Source organism: Diorhabda carinulata, chromosome 4 (assembly GCF_026250575.1).
Source record: "Diorhabda carinulata isolate Delta chromosome 4, icDioCari1.1, whole genome shotgun sequence".
In the NCBI taxonomy this organism is placed as follows: Eukaryota; Metazoa; Arthropoda; class Insecta; order Coleoptera; family Chrysomelidae; genus Diorhabda; species Diorhabda carinulata.
Window position 1 is genome coordinate 17,183,410 of NC_079463.1, and position 19,713 is coordinate 17,203,122.

Consider the following 19,713-nt stretch of genomic DNA (forward strand, 5'->3'; position numbering starts at 1 on the left):
AAGTCTATCTTCCTAATTTGGAGTCGAATTTCAACATTTCTCATATATTCGAGTTAGTTTGCATCTAACTTTGTCAGATATCGTCGATTAACATCTATTGAAGCCCATTGAGGTCGATTGTCACTTTGTGTTGATTGAAAATTTTCAAAGTCAATCTTCCTAATTTGAAGTCGAATTTCAACATTTCTCATATATTTGAGTGAGTTTGCATCCAACTTTGTCAGATATCGTCGATAAACATCCATTGAAGCCCATTGAGGTCGATTGTCACTTTGTGTTGATTGAAAATTTTTAAAGTCAATCTTCCTAATTTGAAGTCGAATTTCAACATTTCTTATATATTTGAGTAAGTTTGCATCTAACATTGTCAGATATCGTCGATTAACATCCATTGAAGCCCATTGAGGTCGATTGTCACTTTGTGTTGATTGAAAATTTTCAAAGTCAATCTTCCTAATTTGAAGTCGAATTTCAACATTTCTTATATATTTGAGTAAGTTTGCATCTAACATTGTCAGATATCGTCGATTAACATCCATTGAAGCCCATTCAACATTTCTCATATATTCGAGTTAGTTTGCATCTAACTTTGTCAGATATCGTCGATTAACATCCATTGAAGCCCATTGAGGTCGATTGTCACTTTGTGTTGATTGAAAATTTTCAAAGTCTATCTTCCTAATTTGAAGTCGAATTTTAACATTTCTCATATATTTGAGTGAGTTTGCATCCAACTTTGTCAGATATCGTCGATAAACATTCATTGAAGCCCATTGAGGTCGATTGTCACTTTGTGTTGATTGAAAATTTTCAAAGTCAATCTTCCTAATTTGAAGTCGAATTTCAACATTTCCTATATATTTGAGTGAGTTTGCATCTAACTTTGTCAGATATCGTCGATTAACATCCATTGAAGCCCATTGAGGTCGATTGTCACTGTGTGTTGATTGAAAATTTTCAAAGTCTATCTTCCTAATTTGGAGTCGAATTTCAACATTTCTCATATATTTGAGTGAGTTTGCATCCAACTTTGTCTGATATCGTCGATTAACATCTATTGAAGCCCATTGAGGTCGATTGTCACTTTGTGTTGATTGAAAATTTTCAAAGTCTATCTTCCTAATTTGAAGTCGAATTTTAACATTTCTTATATATTTGAGTGAATTTGCATCTAACTTTGTCAGATATCGTCGATAAACATTCATTGAAGCCCATTGAGGTCGATTGTCACTTTGTGTTGATTGAAAATTTTCAGTCAATCTTCCTAATTTGAAGTCGAATTTCAACATTTCTTATATATTTGAGTAAGTTTGCATCTAACTTTGTCAGATATCGTCGATAAACATTCATTGAAGCCCATTGAGGTCGATTGTCACTTTGTGTTGATTGAAAATTTTCAAAGTCAATCTTCCTAATTTGAGGTCGAATTTCAACATTTCCTATATATTTGAGTGAGTTTGCATCTAACTTTGTCAGATATCGTCGATTAACATCCATTGAAGCCCATTGAGGTCGATTGTCACTTTGTGTTGATTGAAAATTTTCAAAGTCTATCTTCCTAATTTGAAGTCGAATTTCAACATTTCGCATATATTTGGGTGAGTTTGCATCCAACTTTGTCTGATATCGTCGATTAACGTCTATTGAAGCCCATTGAGGTCGATTGTCACTTTGTGTTGATTGAAAATTTTCAAAGTCTATCTTCCTAATTTGAAGTCGAATTTTAACATTTCTTATATATTTGAGTGAATTTGCATCTAACTTTGTCAGATATCGTCGATTAACATCCATTGAAGCCCATTGAGGTCGATTGTCACTTTGTGTTGATTGAAAATTTTCAAAGTCTATCTTCCTAATTTGGAGTCGAATTTCAACATTTCTCATATATTTGAGTGAGTTTGCATCCAACTTTGTCAGATATCGTCGATAAACATCCATTGAAGCCCATTGAGGTCGATTGTCACTTTGTGTTGATTGAAAATTTTCAAAGTCAATCTTCCTAATTTGAAGTCGAATTTCAACATTTCCTATATATTTGAGTGAGTTTGCATCTAACTTTGTCAGATATCGTCGATTAACATCCATTGAAGCCCATTGAGGTCGATTGTCACTTTGTGTTGATTGAAAATTTTCAAAGTCTATCTTCCTAATTTGGAGTCGAATTTCAACATTTCTCATATATTCGAGTTAGTTTGCATCTAACTTTGTCAGATATCGTCGATTAACATCTATTGAAGCCCATTGAGGTCGATTGTCACTTTGTGTTGATTGAAAATTTTCAAAGTCAATCTTCCTAATTTGAAGTCGAATTTCAACATTTCTTATATATTTGAGTAAGTTTGCATCTAACTTTGTCAGATATCGTCGATTAACATCCATTGAAGCCCATTGAGGTCGATTGTCACTTTGTGTTGATTGAAAATTTTCAAAGTCTATCTTCCTAATTTGGAGTCGAATTTCAACATTTCTCATATATTTGAGTGAGTTTGCATCCAACTTTGTCTGATATCGTCGATTAACATCTATTGAAGCCCATTGAGGTCGATTGTCACTTTGTGTTGATTGAAAATTTTCAAAGTCTATCTTCCTAATTTGAAGTCGAATTTCAACATTTCGCATATATTTGAGTGAGTTTGCATCCAACTTTGTCTGATATCGTCGATTAACATCTATTGAAGCCCATTGAGGTCGATTGTCACTTTGTGTTGATTGAAAATTTTCAAAGTCTATCTTCCTAATTTGAAGTCGAATTTTAACATTTCTTATATATTTGAGTGAATTTGCATCTAACTTTGTCAGATATCGTCGATAAACATTCATTGAAGCCCATTGAGGTCGATTGTCACTTTGTGTTGATTGAAAATTTTCAGTCAATCTTCCTAATTTGAAGTCGAATTTCAACATTTCTTATATATTTGAGTAAGTTTGCATCTAACTTTGTCAGATATCGTCGATAAACATTCATTGAAGCCCATTGAGGTCGATTGTCACTTTGTGTTGATTGAAAATTTTCAAAGTCAATCTTCCTAATTTGAAGTCGAATTTCAACATTTCTTATATATTTGAGTAAGTTTGCATCTAACATTGTCAGGTATCGTCGAATAACATCCATTGAAGCCCATTGAGGTCGATTGTCACTTTGTGTTGATTGAAAATTTTCAAAGTCTATCTTCCTAATTTGAAGTCGAATTTTAACATTTCTTATATATTTGAGTGAGTTTGCATCTAACTTTGTCAGATATCGTCGATTAACATCCATTGAAGCCCATTGAGGTCGATTGTCACTTTGTGTTGATTGAAAATTTTCAAAGTCAATCTTCCTAATTTGAAGTCGAATTTCAACATTTCTTATATATTTGAGTAAGTTTGCATCTAACATTGTCAGATATCGTCGATTAACATCCATTGAAGCCCATTGAGGTCGATTGTCACTTTGTGTTGATTGAAAATTTTCAAAGTCAATCTTCCTAATTTGAAGTCGAATTTCAACATTTCTTATATATTTGAGTAAGTTTGCATCTAACATTGTCAGATATCGTCGATTAACATCCATTGAAGCCCATTCAACATTTCTCATATATTCGAGTTAGTTTGCATCTAACTTTGTCAGATATCGTCGATTAACATCCATTGAAGCCCATTGAGGTCGATTGTCACTTTGTGTTGATTGAAAATTTTCAAAGTCTATCTTCCTAATTTGAAGTCGCATTTTAACATTTCTTATATATTTGAGTGAGTTTGCATCTAACTTTGTCAGATATCGTCGATAAACATTCATTGAAGCCCATTGAGGTCGATTGTCACTTTGTGTTGATTGAAAATTTTCAAAGTCTATCTTCCTAATTTGAAGTCGGATTTCAACATTTCTCATATATTTGAGTGAGTTTGCATCCAACTTTGTCAGATATCGTCGATAAACATCCATTGAAGCCCATTGAGGTCGATTGTCACTTTGTGTTGATTGAAAATTTTCAAAGTCAATCTTCCTAATTTGAAGTCGAATTTCAACATTTCTTATATATTTGAGTGAGTTTGCATCTAACTTTGTCAGATATCGTCGATAAACATTCATTGAAGCCCATTGAGGTCGATTGTCACTTTGTGTTGATTGAAAATTTTCAAAGTCTATCTTCCTAATTTGGAGTCGAATTTCAACATTTCTCATATATTTGAGTGAGTTTGCATCCAACTTTGTCTGATATCGTCGATTAACATCTATTCAAGCCCATTGAGGTCGATTGTCACTTTGTGTTGATTGAAAATTTTCAAAGTCTATCTTCCTAATTTGAAGTCGAATTTCAACATTTCGCATATATTTGAGTGAGTTTGCATCCAACTTTGTCTGATATCGTCGATTAACATCTATTGAAGCCCATTGAGGTCGATTGTCACTTTGTGTTGATTGAAAATTTTCAAAGTCTATCTTCCTAATTTGAAGTCGAATTTTAACATTTCTTATATATTTGAGTGAATTTGCATCTAACTTTGTCAGATATCGTCGATAAACATTCATTGAAGCCCATTGAGGTCGATTGTCACTTTGTGTTGATTGAAAATTTCCAAAGTCTATCTTCCTAATTTGAAGTCGAATTTCAACATTTGTCATATATTTGAGTGAGTTTGCATCCAACTTTGTCAGATATCGTCGATAAACATCCATTGAAGCCCATTGAGGTCGATTGTCACTTTGTGTTGATTGAAAATTTTCAAAGTCTATCTTCCTAATTTGGAGTCGAATTTCAACATTTCTCATATATTTGAGTGAGTTTGCATCCAACTTTGTCTGATATCGTCGATTAACATCTATTGAGGCCCATTGAGGTCGATTGTCACTTTGTGTTGATTGAAAATTTTCAAAGTCTATCTTCCTAATTTGAAGTCGAATTTCAACATTTCGCATATATTTGAGTGAGTTTGCATCCAACTTTGTCAGATATCGTCGATAAACATTCATTGAAGCCCATTGAGGTCGATTGTCACTTTGTGTTGATTGAAAATTTTCAAAGTCAATCTTCCTAATTTGAAGTCGAATTTCAACATTTCCTATATATTTGAGTGAGTTTGCATCTAACTTTGTCAGATATCGTCGATTAACATCCATTGAAGCCCATTGAGGTCGATTGTCACTTTGTGTTGATTGAAAATTTTCAAAGTCTATCTTCCTAATTTGGAGTCGAATTTCAACATTTCTCATATATTTGAGTGAGTTTGCATCCAACTTTGTCTGATATCGTCGATTAACATCTATTGAAGCCCATTGAGGTCGATTGTCACTTTGTGTTGATTGAAAATTTTCAAAGTCTATCTTCCTAATTTGAAGTCGAATTTCAACATTTCGCATATATTTGGGTGAGTTTGCATCCAACTTTGTCTGATATCGTCGATTAACGTCTATTGAAGCCCATTGAGGTCGATTGTCACTTTGTGTTGATTGAAAATTTTCAAAGTCTATCTTCCTAATTTGAAGTCGAATTTTAACATTTCTTATATATTTGAGTGAATTTGCATCTAACTTTGTCAGATATCGTCGATAAACATTCATTGAAGCCCATTGAGGTCGATTGTCACTTTGTGTTGATTGAAAATTTCCAAAGTCTATCTTCCTAATTTGAAGTCGAATTTCAACATTTCTCATATATTTGAGTGAGTTTGCATCCAACTTTGTCAGATATCGTCGATAAACATCCATTGAAGCCCATTGAGGTCGATTGTCACTTTGTGTTGATTGAAAATTTTCAAAGTCAATCTTCCTAATTTGAAGTCGAATTTCAACATTTCCTATATATTTGAGTGAGTTTGCATCTAACTTTGTCAGATATCGTCGATTAACATCCATTGAAGCCCATTGAGGTCGATTGTCACTTTGTGTTGATTGAAAATTTTCAAAGTCTATCTTCCTAATTTGGAGTCGAATTTCAACATTTCTCATATATTCGAGTTAGTTTGCATCTAACTTTGTCAGATATCGTCGATTAACATCTATTGAAGCCCATTGAGGTCGATTGTCACTTTGTGTTGATTGAAAATTTTCAAAGTCAATCTTCCTAATTTGAAGTCGAATTTCAACATTTCTTATATATTTGAGTAAGTTTGCATCTAACTTTGTCAGATATCGTCGATTAACATCCATTGAAGCCCATTGAGGTCGATTGTCACTTTGTGTTGATTGAAAATTTTCAAAGTCTATCTTCCTAATTTGGAGTCGAATTTCAACATTTCTCATATATTTGAGTGAGTTTGCATCCAACTTTGTCTGATATCGTCGATTAACATCTATTGAAGCCCATTGAGGTCGATTGTCACTTTGTGTTGATTGAAAATTTTCAAAGTCTATCTTCCTAATTTGAAGTCGAATTTCAACATTTCGTATATATTTGAGTGAGTTTGCATCCAACTTTGTCTGATATCGTCGATTAACATCTATTGAAGCCCATTGAGGTCGATTGTCACTTTGTGTTGTTGAAAATTTTCAAAGTCTATCTTCCTAATTTGGAGTCGAATTTTAACATTTCTTATATATTTGAGTGAATTTGCATCTAACTTTGTCAGATATCGTCGATAAACATTCATTGAAGCCCATTGAGGTCGATTGTCACTTTGTGTTGATTGAAAATTTTCAGTCAATCTTCCTAATTTGAAGTCGAATTTCAACATTTCTTATATATTTGAGTAAGTTTGCATCTAACTTTGTCAGATATCGTCGATAAACATTCATTGAAGCCCATTGAGGTCGATTGTCACTTTGTGTTGATTGAAAATTTTCAAAGTCAATCTTCCTAATTTCAAGTCGAATTTCAACATTTCTTATATATTTGAGTATGTTTGCATCTAACATTGTCAGGTATCGTCGAATAACATCCATTGAAGCCCATTGAGGTCGATTGTCACTTTGTGTTGATTGAAAATTTTCAAAGTCTATCTTCCTAATTTGAAGTCGAATTTTAACATTTCTTATATATTTGAGTGAGTTTGCATCTAACTTTGTCAGATATCGTCGATTAACATCTATTGAAGCCCATTGAGGTCGATTGTCACTTTGTGTTGATTGAAAATTTTCAAAGTCAATCTTCCTAATTTGAAGTCGAATTTCAACATTTCTTATATATTTGAGTGAGTTTGCATCTAACTTTGTCAGATATCGTCGATTAACATCCATTGAAGCCCATTGAGGTCGATTGTCACTTTGTGTTGATTGAAAATTTTCAAAGTCTATCTTCCTAATTTGGAGTCGAATTTCAACATTTCTCATATATTTGAGTGAGTTTGCATCCAACTTTGTCTGATATCGTCGATTAACATCTATTGAAGCCCATTGAGGTCGATTGTCACTTTGTGTTGATTGAAAATTTTCAAAGTCTATCTTCCTAATTTGAAGTCGAATTTCAACATTTCGTATATATTTGAGTGAGTTTGCATCCAACTTTGTCTGATATCGTCGATTAACATCTATTGAAGCCCATTGAGGTCGATTGTCACTTTGTGTTGATTGAAAATTTTCAAAGTCTATCTTCCTAATTTGGAGTCGAATTTTAACATTTCTTATATATTTGAGTGAATTTGCATCTAACTTTGTCAGATATCGTCGATAAACATTCATTGAAGCCCATTGAGGTCGATTGTCACTTTGTGTTGATTGAAAATTTTCAGTCAATCTTCCTAATTTGAAGTCGAATTTCAACATTTCTTATATATTTGAGTAAGTTTGCATCTAACTTTGTCAGATATCGTCGATAAACATTCATTGAAGCCCATTGAGGTCGATTGTCACTTTGTGTTGATTGAAAATTTTCAAAGTCAATCTTCCTAATTTCAAGTCGAATTTCAACATTTCTTATATATTTGAGTAAGTTTGCATCTAACATTGTCAGGTATCGTCGATTAACATCCATTGAAGCCCATTGAGGTCGATTGTCACTTTGTGTTGATTGAAAATTTTCAAAGTCTATCTTCCTAATTTGAAGTCGAATTTTAACATTTCTTATATATTTGAGTGAGTTTGCATCTTACATTGTCAGATATCGTCGATAAACATTCATTGAAGCCCATTGAGGTCGATTGTCACTTTGTGTTGATTGAAAATTTTCAAAGTCAATCTTCCTAATTTGAGGTCGAATTTCAACATTTTCTATATATTTGAGTGAGTTTGCATCTAACTTTGTCAGATATCGTCGATTAACATCCATTGAAGCCCATTGAGGTCGATTGTCACTTTGTGTTGATTGAAAATTTTCAAAGTCTATCTTCCTAATTTGAAGTCGAATTTCAACATTTCTTATATATTTGAGTAAGTTTGCATGTAACATTGTCAGATATCGTCGATTAACATCCATTGAAGCCCATTGAGGTCGATTGTCACTTTGTGTTGATTGAAAATTTTCAAAGTCTATCTTCCTAATTTGAAGTCGAATTTCAACATTTCTTATATATTTGAGTAAGTTTGCATCTAACATTGTCAGATATCGTCGATTAACATCTATTGAAGCCCATTGAGGTCAATTGTCACTTTGTGTTGATTGAAAATTTTCAAAGTCTATCTTCCTAATTTGAAGTCGAATTCAACATTTCTTATATATTTGAGTGAGTTTGCATCTAACTTTGTCAGATATCGTCGATAAACATTTATTGAAGCCCATTGAGGTCGATTGTCACTTTGTGTTGATTGAAAATTTTCAAAGTCTATCTTCCTAATTTGGAGTCGAATTTCAACATTTCTCATATATTCGAGTGAGTTTGCATCTAACATTGTCAGATATCGTCGATAAACATTCATTGAAGCCCATTGAGGTCGATTGTCACTTTGTGTTGATTGAAAATTTTCAAAGTCTATCTTCCTAATTTGAAGCCGAATTTCAACATTTCCTATATATTTGAGTGAGTTTGCATCTAACTTTGTCAGATATCGTCGATAAACATTCATTGAAGCCCATTGAGGTCGATTGTCACTTTGTGTTGATTGAAAATTTTCAAAGTCAATCTTCCTAATTTGAAGTCGAATTTCAACATTTCTCATATATTTGAGTGAGTTTGCATCTAACTTTGTCAGATATCGTCGATTAACATCTATTGAATCCCATTGAGGTCGATTGTCACTTTGTGATGATTGAAAATTTTCAAAGTCTATCTTCCTAATTTGAAGTCGAATTTTAACATTTCTCATATATTTTCGTGAGTTTGCATCTAACTTGTCAGATATCGTCGATAAACGTTCATTGAAGGCCATTGAGGTCGATTGTCACTTTGTGTTGATTGAAAATTTTTAAAGTCAATCTTCCTAATTTGAAGTCGAATTTCAACATTTCCTATATATTTGAGTGAGTTTGCATCTAACTTTGTCAGATATCGTCGATAAACATTCATTGAAGCCCATTGAGGTCGATTGTCACTTTGTGTTGATTGAAAATTTTCAAAGTCAATCTTCCTAATTTGAAGTCGAATTTCAACATTTCTTATATATTTGAGTGAGTTTGCATCCAACTTTGTCTGATATCGTCGATTAACATCTATTGAAGCCCATTGAGGTCGATTGTCACTTTGTGTTGATTGAAAATTTTCAAAGTCTATCTTCCTAATTTGAAGTCGAATTTTAACATTTCTTATATATTGGAGTGAATTTGCATCTAACTTTGTCAGATATCGTCGATAAACATTCATTGAAGCCCATTGAGGTCGATTGTCACTTTGTGTTGATTGAAAATTTTCAGTCAATCTTCCTAATTTGAAGTCGAATTTCAACATTTCTTATATATTTGAGTAAGTTTGCATCTAACATTGTCAGATATCGTCGATTAACATCCATCGAAGCCCATTGAGGTCGATTGTCACTTTGTGTTGATTGAAAATTTTCAAAGTCAATCTTCCTAATTTGAAGTCGAATTTCAACATTTCTTATATATTTGAGTAAGTTTGCATCTAACATTGTCAGGTATCGTCGAATAACATCCATTGAAGCCCATTGAGGTCGATTGTCACTTTGTGTTGATTGAAAATTTTCAAAGTCTATCTTCCTAATTTGAAGTCGAATTTTAACATTTCTTATATATTTGAGTGAGTTTGCATCCAACTTTGTCTGATATCGTCGATTAACATCTATTGAAGCCCATTGAGGTCGATTGTCACTTTGTGTTGATTGAAAATTTTCAAAGTCTATCTTCCTAATTTGAAGTCGAATTTTAACATTTCTTATATATTTGAGTGAATTTGCATCTAACTTTGTCAGATATCGTCGATAAACATTCATTGAAGCCCATTGAGGTCGATTGTCACTTTGTGTTGATTGAAAATTTTCAGTCAATCTTCCTAATTTGAAGTCGAATTTCAACATTTCTTATATATTTGAGTAAGTTTGCATCTAACATTGTCAGGTATCGTCGAATAACATCCATTGAAGCCCATTGAGGTCGATTGTCACTTTGTGTTGATTGAAAATTTTCAAAGTCTATCTTCCTAATTTGAAGTCGAATTTTAACATTTCTTATATATTTGAGTGAGTTTGCATCTAACTTTGTCAGATATCGTCGATTAACATCTATTGAAGCCCATTGAGGTCGATTGTCACTTTGTGTTGATTGAAAATTTTCAAAGTCAATCTTCCTAATTTGAAGTCGAATTTCAACATTTCTTATATATTTGAGTGAGTTTGCATCTAACATTGTCAGATATCGTCGATAAACATTCATTGAAGCCCATTGAGGTCGATTGTCACTTTGTGTTGATTGAAAATTTTCAAAGTCAATCTTCCTAATTTGAAGTCGAATTTCAACATTTTCTATATATTTGAGTGAGTTTGCATCTAACTTTGTCAGATATCGTCGATTAACATCCATTGAAGCCCATTGAGGTCGATTGTCACTTTGTGTTGATTGAAAATTTTCAAAGTCTATCTTCCTAATTTGAAGTCGAATTTCAACATTTCTTATATATTTGAGTAAGTTTGCATGTAACATTGTCAGATATCGTCGATTAACATCCATTGAAGCCCATTGAGGTCGATTGTCACTTTGTGTTGATTGAAAATTTTCAAAGTCTATCTTCCTAATTTGAAGTCGAATTTCAACATTTCTTATATATTTGAGTAAGTTTGCATCTAACATTGTCAGATATCGTCGATTAACATCCATTGAAGCCCATTGAGGTCAATTGTCACTTTGTGTTGATTGAAAATTTTCAAAGTCTATCTTCCTAATTTGAAGTCGAATTCAACATTTCTTATATATTTGAGTGAGTTTGCATCTAACTTTGTCAGATATCGTCGATAAACATTTATTGAAGCCCATTGAGGTCGATTGTCACTTTGTGTTGATTGAAAATTTTCAAAGTCTATCTTCCTAATTTGGAGTCGAATTTCAACATTTCTCATATATTCGAGTGAGTTTGCATCTAACATTGTCAGATATCGTCGATAAACATTCATTGAAGCCCATTGAGGTCGATTGTCACTTTGTGTTGATTGAAAATTTTCAAAGTCTATCTTCCTAATTTGAAGCCGAATTTCAACATTTCCTATATATTTGAGTGAGTTTGCATCTAACTTTGTCAGATATCGTCGATAAACATTCATTGAAGCCCATTGAGGTCGATTGTCACTTTGTGTTGATTGAAAATTTTCAAAGTCAATCTTCCTAATTTGAAGTCGAATTTCAACATTTCTTATATATTTGAGTAAGTTTGCATCTAACATTGTCAGATATCGTCGATTAACATCCATTGAAGCCCATTGAGGTCGATTGTCACTTTGTGTTGATTGAAAATTTTCAAAGTCTATCATCCTAATTTGAAGTCGAATTTCAACATTTCTCATATATTTGAGTGAGTTTGCATCCAACTTTGTCTGATATCGTCGATTAACATCTATTGAAGCCCATTGAGGTCGATTGTCACTTTGTGTTGATTGAAAATTTTCAAAGTCAATCTTCCTAATTTGAAGTCGAATTTCAACATTTCTTATATATTTGAGTAAGTTTGCATCTAACATTGTCAGGTATCGTCGAATAACATCCATTGAAGCCCATTGAGGTCGATTGTCACTTTGTGTTGATTGAAAATTTTCAAAGTCTATCTTCCTAATTTGAAGTCGAATTTTAACATTTCTTATATATTTGAGTGAGTTTGCATCTAACTTTGTCAGATATCGTCGATTAACATCTATTGAAGCCCATTGAGGTCGATTGTCACTTTGTGTTGATTGAAAATTTTCAAAGTCAATCTTCCTAATTTGAAGTCGAATTTCAACATTTCTTATATATTTGAGTGAGTTTGCATCTAACTTTGTCAGATATCGTCGATTAACATCCATTGAAGCCCATTGAGGTCGATTGTCACTTTGTGTTGATTGAAAATTTTCAAAGTCTATCTTCCTAATTTGGAGTCGAATTTCAACATTTCTCATATATTCGAGTTAGTTTGCATCTAACTTTGTCAGATATCGTCGATAAACATTCATTGAAGCCCATTGAGGTCGATTGTCACTTTGTGTTGATTGAAAATTTTCAAAGTCAATCTTCCTAATTTGAAGTCGAATTTCAACATTTCTTATATATTTGAGTAAGTTTGCATCTAACATTGTCAGGTATCGTCGATTAACATCCATTGAAGCCCATTGAGGTCGATTGTCACTTTGTGTTGATTGAAAATTTTCAAAGTCTATCTTCCTAATTTGAAGTCGAATTTTAACATTTCTTATATATTTGAGTGAGTTTGCATCTTACATTGTCAGATATCGTCGATAAACATTCATTGAAGCCCATTGAGGTCGATTGTCACTTTGTGTTGATTGAAAATTTTCAAAGTCAATCTTCCTAATTTGAAGTCGAATTTCAACATTTCCTATATATTTGAGTGAGTTTGCATTCTAACTTTGTCAGATATCGTCGATTAACATCCATTGAAGCCCATTGAGGTCGATTGTCACTTTGTGTTGATTGAAAATTTTCAAAGTCTATCTTCCTAATTTGAAGTCGAATTTCAACATTTCTTATATATTTGAGTAAGTTTGCATGTAACATTGTCAGATATCGTCGATTAACATCCATTGAAGCCCATTGAGGTCGATTGTCACTTTGTGTTGATTGAAAATTTTCAAAGTCTATCTTCCTAATTTGAAGTCGAATTTCAACATTTCTTATATATTTGAGTAAGTTTGCATCTAACATTGTCAGATATCGTCGATTAACATCCATTGAAGCCCATTGAGGTCAATTGTCACTTTGTGTTGATTGAAAATTTTCAAAGTCTATCTTCCTAATTTGAAGTCGAATTCAACATTTCTTATATATTTGAGTGAGTTTGCATCTAACTTTGTCAGATATCGTCGATAAACATTTATTGAAGCCCATTGAGGTCGATTGTCACTTTGTGTTGATTGAAAATTTTCAAAGTCTATCTTCCTAATTTGGAGTCGAATTTCAACATTTCTCATATATTCGAGTGAGTTTGCATCTAACATTGTCAGATATCGTCGATAAACATTCATTGAAGCCCATTGAGGTCGATTGTCACTTTGTGTTGATTGAAAATTTTCAAAGTCTATCTTCCTAATTTGAAGCCGAATTTCAACATTTCCTATATATTTGAGTGTGTTTGCATCTAACTTTGTCAGATATCGTCGATAAACATTCATTGAAGCCCATTGAGGTCGATTGTCACTTTGTGTTGATTGAAAATTTTCAAAGTCAATCTTCCTAATTTGAAGTCGAATTTCAACATTTCTTATATATTTGAGTAAGTTTGCATCTAACATTGTCAGATATCGTCGATTAACATCCATTGAAGCCCATTGAGGTCGATTGTCACTTTGTGTTGATTGAAAATTTTCAAAGTCTATCTTCCTAATTTGAAGTCGAATTTTAACATTTCTTATATATTTGAGTGAGTTTGCAACTAACTTTGTCAGATATCGTCGATAAACATTTATTGAAGCCCATTGAGGTCGATTGTCACTTTGTGTTGATTGAAAATTTTCAAAGTCAATCTTCCTAATTTGAAGTCGAATTTCAACATTTCTTATATATTTGAGTAAGTTTGCATCTAACATTGTCAGATATCGTCGATTAACATCCATTGAAGCCCATTGAGGTCGATTGTCACTTTGTGTTGATTGAAAATTTTCAAAGTCTATCATCCTAATTTGAAGTCGAATTTTAACATTTCTATTTATATTTGAGTGAATTTGCATCTAACTTTGTCAGATATCGTCGATAAACATTCATTGAAGCCCATTGAGGTCGATTGTCACTTTGTGTTGATTAAAAATTTTCAAAGTCTATCTTCCTAATTTGAAGTCGAATTTCAACATTTCTCATATATTTGAGTGAGTTTGCATCTAACTTTGTCAGATATCGTCGATAAACATTTATTGAAGCCCATTGAGGTCGATTGTCACTTTGTGTTGATTGAAAATTTTCAAAGTCTATCTTCCTAATTTGAAGTCGAATTTCAACATTTCTCATATATTTGAGTGAGTTTGCATCCATCTTTGTCAGATATCGTCGATTAACATCTATTGAAGCCCATTGAGGTCGATTGTCACTTTGTGTTGATTGAAAATTTTCAAAGTCAATCTTCCTAATTTGAAGTCGAATTTCAACATTTCCTATATATTTGAGTGAGTTTGCATCTAACATTGTCAGATATCGTCGATTAACATCCATTGAAGCCCATTGAGGTCGATTGTCACTTTGTGTTGATTGAAAATTTTCAAAGTCTATCTTCCTAATTTGAAGTCGAATTTCAACATTTCTCATATATTTGAGTAAGTTTGCATCTAACATTGTCAGATATCGTCGATTAACATCCATTGAAGCCCATTGAGGTCGATTGTCACTTTGTGTTGATTGAAAATTTTCAAAGTCTATCTTCCTAATTTGAAGTCGAATTTTAACATTTCTCATATATTCGAGTTAGTTTGCATCTAACTTTGTCAGATATCGTCGATAAACATTCATTGAAGCCCATTGAGGTCGATTGTCACTTTATGTTGATTGAAAATTTTCAAAGTCAATCTTCCTAATTTGAAGTCGAATTTCAACATTTCTTATATATTTGAGTAAGTTTGCATCTAACATTGTCAGGTATCGTCGATTAACATCCATTGAAGCCCATTGAAGTCGATTGTCACTTTGTGTTGATTGAAAATTTTCAAAGTCTATCTTCCTAATTTAAAGTCGAATTTTAACATTTCTTATATATTTGAGTGAGTTTGCATCTTACATTGTCAGATATCGTCGATAAACATTCATTGAAGCCCATTGAGGTCGATTGTCACTTTGTGTTGATTGAAAATTTTCAAAGTCAATCTTCCTAATTTGAAGTCGAATTTCAACATTTCCTATATATTTGAGTGAGTTTGCATCTAACTTTGTCAGATATCGTCGATTAACATCCATTGAAGCCCATTGAGGTCGATTGTCACTTTGTGTTGATTGAAAATTTTCAAAGTCTATCTTCCTAATTTGAAGTCGAATTTAACATTTCTTATATATTTGAGTGAGTTTGCATCTAACTTTGTCAGATATCGTCGATAAACATTTATTGGAGCCCATTGAGGTCGATTGTCACTTTGTGTTGATTGAAAATTTTCAAAGTCTATCTTCCTAATTTGGAGTCGAATTTCAACATTTCTCATATATTCGAGTGAGTTTGCATCTAACATTGTCAGATATCGTCGATAAACATTCATTGAAGCCCATTGAGGTCGATTGTCACTTTGTGTTGATTGAAAATTTTCAAAGTCTATCTTCCTAATTTGAAGTCGAATTTCAACATTTCCTATATATTTGAGTGAGTTTGCATCTAACTTTGTCAGATATCGTCGATAAACATTCATTGAAGCCCATTGAGGTCGATTGTCACTTTGTGTTGATTGAAAATTTTCAAAGTCAATCTTCCTAATTTGAAGTCGAATTTCAACATTTCTTATATATTTGAGTAAGTTTGCATCTAACATTGTCAGATATCGTCGATTAACATCCATTGAAGCCCATTGAGGTCGATTGTCACTTTGTGTTGATTGAAAATTTTCAAAGTCTATCATCCTAATTTGAAGTCGAATTTTAACATTTCTATTTATATTTGAGTGAATTTGCATCTAACTTTGTCAGATATCGTCGATAAACATTCATTGAAGCCCATTGAGGTCGATTGTCACTTTGTGTTGATTGAAAATTTTCAAAGTCTATCTTCCTAATTTGAAGTCGAATTTCAACATTTCTTATATATTTGAGTGAGTTTGCATCTAACTTTGTCAGATATCGTCGATTAACATCCATTGAAGCCCATTGAGGTCGATTGTCACTTTGTGTTGATTGAAAATTTTCAAAGTCTATCTTCCTAATTTGAAGTCGAATTTAACATTTCTTATATATTTGAGTGAGTTTGCATCTAACTTTGTCAGATATCGTCGATAAACATTTATTGAAGCCCATTGAGGTCGATTGTCACTTTGTGTTGATTGAAAATTTTCAAAGTCTATCTTCCTAATTTGGAGTCGAATTTCAACATTTCTCATATATTTGAGTGAGCTGGCATCCAACTTTGTCAGATATCGTCGATAAACATCCATCGAAGCCCATTGAGGTCGATTGTCACTTTGTGTTGATTGAAAATTTTCAAAGTCTATCTTCCTAATTTGGAGTCGAATTTCAACATTTCTCATATATTTGAGTGAGCTGGCATCCAACTTTGTCAGATATCGTCGATAAACATCCATCGAAGCCCATTGAGGTCGATTGTCACTTTGTGTTGATTGAAAATTTTCAAAGTCTATCTTCCTAATTTGAAGTCGAATTTTAACATTTCTTATATGTTTGAGTGAGTTTGCATCTAACTTTGTCAGATATCGTCGATTAACATCTATTGAAGCCCATTGAGGTCGATTGTCACTTTGTGTTGATTGAAAATTTTCAAAGTCAATCTTCCTAATTTGAAGTCGAATTTCAACATTTCCTATATATTTGAGTGAGTTTGCATCTAACTTTGTCAGATATCGTCGATTAACATCCATTGAAGCCCATTGAGGTCGATTGTCACTTTGTGTTGATTGAAAATTTTCAAAGTCAATCTTCCTAATTTGAAGTCGAATTTCAACATTTCCTATATATTTGAGTGAGTTTGCATCTAACATTGTCAGATATCGTCGATTAACATCCATTGAAGCCCATTGAGGTCGATTGTCACTTTGTGTTGATTGAAAATTTTCAAAGTCTATCTTCCTAATTTGAAGTCGAATTTCAACATTTCTCATATATTTGAGTGAGCTGGCATCCAACTTTGTCAGATATCGTCGATAAACATCCATCGAAGCCCATTGAGGTCGATTGTCACTTTGTGTTGATTGAAAATTTTCAAAGTCAATCTTCCTAATTTGAAGTCGAATTTCAACATTTCTTATATATTTGAGTAAGTTTGCATCTAACATTGTCAGATATCGTCGATTAACATCCATTGAAGCCCATTGAGGTCGATTGTCCCTTTGTGTTGATTGAAAATTTTCAAAGTCTATCTTCCTAATTTGAAGTCGAATTTTAACATTTCTCATATATTCGAGTTAGTTTGCATCTAACTTTGTCAGATATCGTCGATAAACATTCATTGAAGCCCATTGAGGTCGATTGTCACTTTGTGTTGATTGAAAATTTTCAAAGTCAATCTTCCTAATTTGAAGTCGAATTTCAACATTTCTATTTATATTTGAGTGAATTTGCATCTAACTTTGTCAGATATCGTCGATAAACATTCATTGAAGCCCATTGAGGTCGATTGTCACTTTGTGTTGATTGAAAATTTTCAAAGTCTATCTTCCTAATTTGAAGTCGAATTTCAACATTTCTTATATATTTGAGTGAGTTTGCATCTAACTTTGTCAGATATCCTCGATTAACATCCATTGAAGCCCATTGAGGTCGATTGTCACTTTGTGTTGATTGAAAATTTTCAAAGTCTATCTTCCTAATTTGAAGTCGAATTTAACATTTCTTATATATTTGAGTGAGTTTGCATCTAACTTTGTCAGATATCGTCGATAAACATTTATTGAAGCCCATTGAGGTCGATTGTCACTTTGTGTTGATTGAAAATTTTCAAAGTCTATCTTCCTAATTTGGAGTCGAATTTCAACATTTCTCATATATTTGAGTGAGCTGGCATCCAACTTTGTCAGATATCGTCGATAAACATCCATCGAAGCCCATTGAGGTCGATTGTCACTTTGTGTTGATTGAAAATTTTCAAAGTCTATCTTCCTAATTTGGAGTCGAATTTCAACATTTCTCATATATTTGAGTGAGCTGGCATCCAACTTTGTCAGATATCGTCGATAAACATCCATCGAAGCCCATTGAGGTCGATTGTCACTTTGTGTTGATTGAAAATTTTCAAAGTCTATCTTCCTAATTTGAAGTCGAATTTTAACATTTCTTATATGTTTGAGTGAGTTTGCATCTAACTTTGTCAGATATCGTCGATTAACATCTATTGAAGCCCATTGAGGTCGATTGTCACTTTGTGTTGATTGAAAATTTTCAAAGTCAATCTTCCTAATTTGAAGTCGAATTTCAACATTTCCTATATATTTGAGTGAGTTTGCATCTAACTTTGTCAGATATCGTCGATTAACATCCATTGAAGCCCATTGAGGTCGATTGTCACTTTGTGTTGATTGAAAATTTTCAAAGTCAATCTTCCTAATTTGAAGTCGAATTTCAACATTTCCTATATATTTGAGTGAGTTTGCATCTAACATTGTCAGATATCGTCGATTAACATCCATTGAAGCCCATTGAGGTCGATTGTCACTTTGTGTTGATTGAAAATTTTCAAAGTCTATCTTCCTAATTTGAAGTCGAATTTCAACATTTCTCATATATTTGAGTGAGCTGGCATCCAACTTTGTCAGATATCGTCGATAAACATCCATCGAAGCCCATTGAGGTCGATTGTCACTTTGTGTTGATTGAAAATTTTCAAAGTCAATCTTCCTAATTTGAAGTCGAATTTCAACATTTCTTATATATTTGAGTAAGTTTGCATCTAACATTGTCAGATATCGTCGATTAACATCCATTGAAGCCCATTGAGGTCGATTGTCCCTTTGTGTTGATTGAAAATTTTCAAAGTCTATCTTCCTAATTTGAAGTCGAATTTTAACATTTCTCATATATTCGAGTTAGTTTGCATCTAACTTTGTCAGATATCGTCGATAAACATTCATTGAAGCCCATTGAGGTCGATTGTCACTTTGTGTTGATTGAAAATTTTCAAAGTCAATCTTCCTAATTTGAAGTCGAATTTCAACATTTCTTATATATTTGAGTAAGTTTGCATCTAACATTGTCAGGTATCGTCGATTAACATCCATTGAAGCCCATTGAGGTCGATTGTCACTTTGTGTTGATTGAAAATTTTCAAAGTCTATCTTCCTAATTTGAAGTCGAATTTTAACATTTCTCATATATTCGAGTTAGTTTGCATCTAACTTTGTCAGATATCGTCGATAAACATTCATTGAAGCCCATTGAGGTCGATTGTCACTTTGTGTTGATTGAAAATTTTCAAAGTCAATCTTCCTAATTTGAAGTCGAATTTCAACATTTCTTATATATTTGAGTAAGTTTGCATCTAACATTGTCAGGTATCGTCGATTAACATCCATTGAAGCCCATTGAGGTCGATTGTCACTTTGTGTTGATTGAAAATTTTCAAAGTCTATCTTCCTAATTTGAA